Here is an 8260-nt window from a genome sequence, read left to right on the forward strand (position 1 = left end):
CTGGAGGGTCACAGATTCCTCATCCCCGGTCTAAGGTGATGGACTGCTCTTTTGCACAAGCAAATGAAGCCTTGATACTGCAGTCTCTAAGCAAGCACTCTTCATAAGAAGAGAGTTTACAGGCTTCTGCCACTGATTTGTTTCACCCACCCCCAAACCCCAAAGCTATGCTGAAATCATTGCAGCCAACCTTACACAGCTCTCCAGAAGATGAACACTCCAGTGTCTCTTCCTTCTGAAATGTTGATCTGGCAGCCTTAACCAATCTCCTTTTCTTTCCCCATCTCCTGGAGGGGAGGGGGGGAGGGAGGGAGAAAGTTTATTGCTTTTCCACAAAAGGAACATGTCTAGGCTGAATAAATCCAGCAGAAAAAGTGATTACAGGAGGCGTCACAGCAGCTTTAATCTCAGGGAGTTTTCATTTAAAATACAGTAAAAGCCTGCAGTACGGAAGCAGTGGGGGAAAGCAGGGAGGGAGAGCCAGTGATCTATGATCTTCATATGTTTTCAATTTGATGGTTGCAGCTTTTTAGATAAGCCAATATTTTCTGGGATGAGAATCTGGAGAGCAGCTTAAAATGAAACACTAACATAAAGCACAGCAGTAGAATCAGTGGGTCACACTCCGGTTTTATTTAACAGCAGTTATATCCAAGAAAAAAAAACCCCAAGTCCAAGGGAGACTATGGTTTTGCTCAAGCTGGGTTAAAGAATATAATTTTGGAGTGAACTGCAGAAACAGCCTCATCCCAATACAGGGCTAGACCTCAAACATGTATTTAAATTAACCTTCACTCTTACCCCGTGCTTAGGAGTTGGGAACCAAAACTGGATGCTAATGATACAAACACTAAGTCCTATTTTATGCCTTCTTCTATATCTTCACAATAGCCATGTGAGGTAGGTTAGGCTGAGAATTGGTGACTGAAACAAGTTAGGAAGTCACATGAGGACAGGTTTCTTCCCCAGAAAACATGCTTGGCCCCCTCTCCATATCTGACTCTGTGCCTAGTTTCCTCGGCCAACTTCCAGACCTCCTGGGGACTGGATAAGGTCTGTTCCAACCTGCTGGGACTCTCCTTAGTATCATGACACTCTAGCTCATGGATAGGGAAACTAAGGCCCGGAGGCCGAATCCAGTCCAATCATCTTCTAAATCCGACCCACGGACGGTCCGGGAAGCAGCGTGCTTTTACATGAGTATAACATGTGCTTTTATTTAAAATGCATCTCTGGGTTATTTGTGGGGCATAGGAATTCATTCATTCTCCCCCCCCCCCCCAAATATAGTCCTGCCCCCCCCAAGGTCTGAGGGACAGTGGACCGGCCGCCTGCTGAAAAAGTTTGCTGACCCCTGCTCTAGCTTTTCAATCTTTTCCCACCCTTGCTCCTGATCTGGCCACCCCATCCAGGACATCTCCACAGGGCTCATGGCATACTGAGAAATGATTGCTGTAATTTAAATAGAAACATAATATGGCCTCTTCTACACTATACCTTTAAAGCAGTGTCATACCACTTTAAACAGGCATGGCTTCCGCCAAAGAACCCTGTGAACTGTAATTTGTAGTTTGGTTGGTGGGAGTTGTTGTTGTTGTTTAGTCATGTAGTCGTGTCCGACTCTTCGTGACCCCACGGACCAGAGCACGCCAGGCCCTTGTTAGGAGACCTCTATTCCCCTCACAGAGCTATAACTCCCAGAATCCTCTGGGAAGAGGGATTGATTGTTTAACCACTCTGATAATGGTGGGGACAGGGGTCTTCTAACAATTATCAATACCCTTAAACAATTCCCAGGATTCTTTGCAGGAAATCATGTGCATTAATTGTGCATTAAATGTGTTTTAAACGTGGACCTTCCCATGACTCTCTGTTCTGCTAATGCAGGCGCCAGTAGGGAGGTAATGAACAAAGTTTGGAGAGTCTTCAAATTTTCATCTTTGAAAGAATCCCCCAATAGTACTAATCTCCCATCATTTAGGACAGTGGTTTCCAATTAGTTAAGTACTATGGAATCCTTGTTTTTCAGAAGCCAAGCCATGGACTCCCTACCTTTGAAAATGTTGATATCTATAATAGTTTTTGTTACATGAATGGTGCCACAGACAGACACACCCCGGGTGGGTTCCGTGGATCCCCTGGGGTCCACGGACCATTTGGGAACCACTGATTTAGGGAATTACTAGTTTCTTTGTGACATCAGCAACCCTTCTTCTAATCCCTACTCCCACCTCAGACCTCTCTGCAGGCTTCTCAACCAAAATACCTCTTACTAACAAAGGTGTCAAATACTGTTTCAATTAACAGACCTGGAAACAGCAGCAGGTGAATGAATTAATGAATGAGAACCATGGATGTGAGCAACAACCAGCACAGAAGCTGTTTGGAAAGTGAGCAAGACTTGAGGAAACAGATGTATAATAAGCTCGAAGGTTTGCGTATAGCAACAACAAAAATACTGTACATTATGTTAATACGTCTCATAGTCCTGTCTACATTACTGTACACATGTCCATCATCTCTGCCCTGCAGTGTAGCTTAACCATTGTCTCCAACCCCAAGCAGGCATGTAGTATATTTCCCTAGTGCTTACTTTAGTTAGTAAAACAGGCTCATGATCTACTGGTTGCCAAAATTGGTGTTGGATGATAAGTTTCCTTCCACAGGGATATGCCAGAGGCTTCTGGGCAGGTTTTGCTACATTTTCTTTGCCATATACTGTAAACATAATTATATATTGCATCTAATTTTCTTGGCTATCTGTTCCTTTGACTGTTTGGGTATAGAATAGAGTAAGGAACTGGATGTAATGGCGTTTATCAGATCTATACAGTGGTACCTCGAGTTAAGTACTTAATTTGTTCCGGAGGTCCGTTCTTAACCTGAAACTGTTCTTAACCTGAAGCACCACTTTAGCTAATGGGGCCTCCTGCTGCTGTGCCGCCGGAGCACGATTTCTGTTCTCATCCTGAAACAAAGTTCTTAACCTGATGTACTATTTCTGGGTTAGAGGAGTCTGTAACCTGAAGCATATGTAACCCGAGGTACCACTGTAGTTTTATCAGCCTGTGAGTTTTCAAATACAGGGCTTTGTATAGTTATTAGGTCAAGTGGGATGATTTTAAGCTGTAGAAAGGAATTCCAAGGAGAAAAATGTAGATGGTGCTCCTTTAGGTAATAAATATAAAGTAATGGGCTATTAGAAAAAGTCGCTGATGCAAAGATGACAAGTGTCCATCTACACACTGCTGTTAAATGAACTGTGTGCGGTGCAAAAATAAAAATGACCTTGAAACAAGCATAGGACCAAATGAAAAAGCAAGTTTCAAGTTGTTGTCAAGCTGATCTGTACATTCATGCATGTGTTCCAGCTTCTGCAAATGCTTGAATACTGCTGGGTTCACAACAGAGCTTGCAGACTTAAGCAGCTTATGAAAAAATTGCCAATTTGAATAAATGTGGATAGACATCGTTTCTTTTGAGCACTCAATTGCAGTTTCGGTTCCATAGCTTTGTGCCTGCATTGTGCAATGGAAATAACTTGAAAATCCTTCTCGTTTGTCCTGAGATGTCAGAATAGCATCCTATTCCCAAGAATAAAAGTGCTGCTTTCTGTATAGCCACAATTCAGAAAGAGTTTTGCAATCCTGGTGCTGCACACAGCACAATAGCAGTGGACGTGCTAGCTATGTACATATGCCTCATGTTAGTGGTGGCACATGCTGTGGTTGGCTGGTCAGTTTCCAGCTTCCACTTCTGACTGCCTCTGAATGGGACCCAGTGCCCATTCTGGCAGTGATGGAGGCGCCGGGGCTGTTATTTCAGTGCTGTGATGTTGGGTAGACAGCAGCATCTGCTATGGGCCACAGGTGTCATCACCTATGACCATGATACGTACTGCTGTCTGCCCTTAAGTCACTTGCTTACACCATGGATGGAGAGCCTTAGCCCCCTTGAGGGGGGCAAATGCTCTTCAAGCCTCTTTCTGGCCCTTGGAACTTTTCACATGCCACACCCCTCTCCACAGGCCACACCCTCTCTCCATAAGCCACACCCCTTGGTGGTCCTGCTTACCACTCCCAGGTGTTTCTGCCTGGCTAGAATTTGTCCTCAAACTCTGATTAACATTTTTTGCTTGCCTGGATGGCGCACACAGGGGGATATGTGGGTGTGGATAGAAATTGGTTAAAATGTGGTTATTCATGTATGCCACTACTGCGGCTCATGTTTCGTTAGCCCCAAAATAGAAAACAAGCTGAGTCCCAACTAAAGAAGAACGGCAACTTAAACTGATGGAATATGTGCAGCTTGCGGACCTAACATTTAGAATAAGATAACAAGAAGAACATACATTTAGAGAAGATTGGAAAACACTTGTTGAAAATATGGAGGACAATTGTGTATGTTTGAAAATGTTGGCAGCATTAAGATAAATTCAACAGTGTAAATAAGGTTTGATGGATGTAATAATGGAATACTGAATGGTTTAGTTTATATAAAATATGCAGGGATTTATGCAGGGCCAGATTTAGATGAAGAGAGGCCCTAGGCTACTCCACTTGTGAGGCTCCTCCCAACCCCCCAGAAGAAAATGGAAGAGTGTTATAAACAAAATTGAGTGAAGCCAAGGATGACGACGGGTATTTAAAATTCTGCAATTTCTCCTCTAAAGGACATCAGAAAACTTCATCAAAATTTGTTTGTCTAAGTTTGTCACTGTCAATGTACAGAATGCTCAGTCCAGACAACCTGTCTTGAGACATCGTGGCCCTTAATTAATTTTTAATTCTTTTGAGTCTTGAAAAACTTGGAAAAAAAGTTATACAAAAGAAAAAGAAAAAAAGAAATGTATGAAATAGCAATTCCTGCTCCGTGATTGCAGTCATGGGATTGTTGTCTATCACATGACGCTATATGTTTTGACTCCACAGAGTGGGAAGTGATGGAGACAGGATGTTTGTGTTACTGTGTTCCATGAAGTGGGACTATTGTCCTTTGTTCTTTTTCTCTTTGATGTCTGATGCTAGAGAGAGAGGGAGCCATGTTGCAGTGCTCGGTGTGTGTTTATATGTAAATAAAGTAGATTAGCCAAAATACTGAGTTGTTGAGGTCTGTCACGCAAGATGTGCAAACTCTGCGGATCCCTAAGTGTGCCGGTGTCTGTTGGCATTGGTCGCTGTGATGTTTGGGCTGAAGAAAGTTTTTGAAGCTCCTGAACGATCGACCAGGAGGGAGGGAACATGCCAGTTGGGCATGTGTCTCTGCCAGGGTCCTACTCAAGCGTAGGCTGAACTCCTGACACAATTGTCTCTGTTGCTCCAACCACAACTGACATGTGACCCTTGGAAATTTGCCTAGGTGGTTTCCCACTGCTGACGATGCTGAATTAGCTGCCCTGATAACATTTTCTCTTCTGCCTTATCACACTCTGAAAGAGCCCTGGGTCATCCAGTCTGTTCAGCAGATCCTGACCACCTGCCAAAGAACAACTGCCACAAGCTCCAGCTTGGAGGTGGGTTGGTCATGTTTCTCCCAATGACTGAATGTTGCGGCTTCAGTAATATACAAATAGATCACTGAAGCAAATGTTTCGCCACAAGGGGAAATGCCTGACTATGTGCAAAAGTGATGTACCTCTTGCATGCAAATCACTTTGTAGGAAAACATTGTGATGCAATGAAAGCATTTTAAAGCCCCTCCTTTGAAAGACTGGGGCCTCGCATACTTCCTCCTGGCTAGAGATAAGGGAATAACATGCACTCTCATTCTGAATGTCCCCTGAAGCTGCAAAGGGAACGTTTTGAGCAAAGCTTATATGGTATAATCATGGACAAGAAATAAGGAAATCCGCAAATAGTTGACACAGCTCTAGCTTCTGTTAGGAAAACATATTTTACTCGATAAGAGTATTTGGACAGAAGACTCTTCTAAAAACATGAGCAAAATCCTGACTGGTGGTGATTAGAAGGATGCCCATCTGCTTTTCTGACATTTTCAGTTTATTTTTCACAGGGCTACAGTTTGATCATTTTCTTGCAGAACAAACATATGGGAAAGGTTTCCAATGCAGCTGTGATTTAGTTAGCCTGACAGTATTCATTTTAACCTTTCCCCTCCACCACTGCAATGTAAACGTGCATCTGAGAAGAAGTAGCAGTAATCAGAAACATTACTTCAAAACAAGTCCTGGTGGGTTGTTTTTTTAATATAGTAAAGGAGCAGTTGAAAGATTTTACTGCTTTTTGGTTGTATAACAACATTAAATAGAAGCATTTAACAAAACCCGGGTCTAACTTGGATCTAATATGTTTCCTCTTTAAAGTGTATTATTATCATTAAACCATCCCGATAGCTTTCAAATGTCAATTGCATTCATTTCTATTTACTCAAGATGGTTTAAGGAATGCACTACCCAGGTCTGCTAGCTCCTGATTTCTGCTTTTATAAGCTAATGCAGTGCTCCCCCCCTAAAAAAATGTTTAGGGGTACTCTCATTTTGACTCAAGAAAATCACCATGGGATAGTTCAAATCGGGAAAAAGAAATACAGCGGTACTTCGGGTTAAGAACTTAATTCATTCTGGAGGTCCGTGGGGCCTCCCACTGCCACGCGATTTCTGTTCTTATCTTGAAGCAAAGTTCTTAACCCGAGGTACTATTTCTGGGTTAGCGGAGTCTGTAACCTGAAGCGTCTATAACCCAAGGTACTACTGTACAGTAAATGGATGAAAGTACAAAGATTCACAAAATGTTTAGGGGTATGCGTACCCCTGCGTTCCCCCAGAAAAAAGCACTGCTCTAATGTGTTATTGGGGTTTGTTTATTAGTGTTTTGTAGTTTGACTATATTGTTTTCAATAGTTCTGTTACCTGCCCTGAGTTTCTGCAGGGAGGGCAGGATTTCAACAATCCAAAAATAAATCAATAAAAATAATAATGGAAGTGCTGGTTCCTACTTGCCTATCCATCAATAAGGGAGTGTTTGTTTCTGTCAACCCAGGATGTCTTTAAAAGGTGTTTACACCTTGGTTAAAGATGAATTATGAATGGTTTCTGGAAGCCAATGGGTGTGAAAACCTCAAAAAGCTGTATTTTATAATAAAGCCCTGGAAGCCCATACATTTTGCATAACGTTGTGTGTGAACATGGATTAAAAACCTAGCCCTGGAAGTGCAGTGAGGACACAGTAAACAGGAATCTGAACACAGCCTCAGTGACTGCTGGATAGAATAAAAACTTGCATGTTCCTCTTTCAACAAGCCTTTGAGTACCTTAATTCCAACTGGTATCTGTCTTGGATTTTAATTTTTTTCATGTACATGCTGTTGTCTTCATCTGTTTTTATATCTATAATATTTTTAAAATTGCTGTTATTTATATGCAATTGTTTAAACTGTTGTAATTGCATTATATTCATGATTGCTTCAGGATGCCTCAGGGGAAGCAATTCCTAAGTCAAATAAATAATAACTCATGGCTGAACAACCACAGATCAAACATCAGAAAGAAAACTTGCATATCACCTTGAACGCCCTCAAATGACGCACTTTTCAATACATCTAGTTCACATTTTAACCCATAAATTATCAAGTGCTAAGTAATCAAGTGATATAAAGGCAAATATGAACCACATTAAATCCATTTGGTGGATTTGGGAATAGAACACACAGAAAGGAAAGACCTGGTAAAATCCAAGAAGAATAAAGGAGCCAGATAAATGTGAAACGCCCCCCTCCCCCAATTCCCAATAGAAAAACAGCAAGTGTGCAAACAGCAGACAACAGTGCTATGCACACATGGGGAACAAAGCATTGCACATTTGTTTATAATACGGCCCATTGCAAGTGTAGATATATCTGAGTATTTTCCTTTGCCTACTGAAGATAGAAAGGCAGTGGGTTTAGGCAGCTAAAGAACTGAGCTTTTAAATAAATGTTGCCCTTGTAGATTTAAATGTTGATTTTCTTATTGCTTATGTTTGAAAGTATGCTTGTTTGCTTAATGGCATCTCCTTTTTTTATTTACATTTTGTGATCAATATCATGGCACATTATATTGCTTGCCTTGATGAGATGTGCGCGGCTGGGAGGTCAGAAGGGGTTGTTTTTGGCACTCCTCCTAAAGATCTGAAAACGTTCATTAGAGAGTGTTTGAGCTATTGCTATCTTAATGCAGAAAGATATTCATGTGCTACTTAGCATGGATTTTCTGCTCTTATTGAACCAGTGAATCAATAAAAACCATGGTGGCTAGTGCAGCACA

This window comes from Podarcis filfolensis, assembly GCF_964270895.1.
Source record: "Podarcis filfolensis genome assembly, chromosome: 3".
In the NCBI taxonomy this organism is placed as follows: domain Eukaryota; kingdom Metazoa; phylum Chordata; class Lepidosauria; order Squamata; family Lacertidae; genus Podarcis; species Podarcis filfolensis.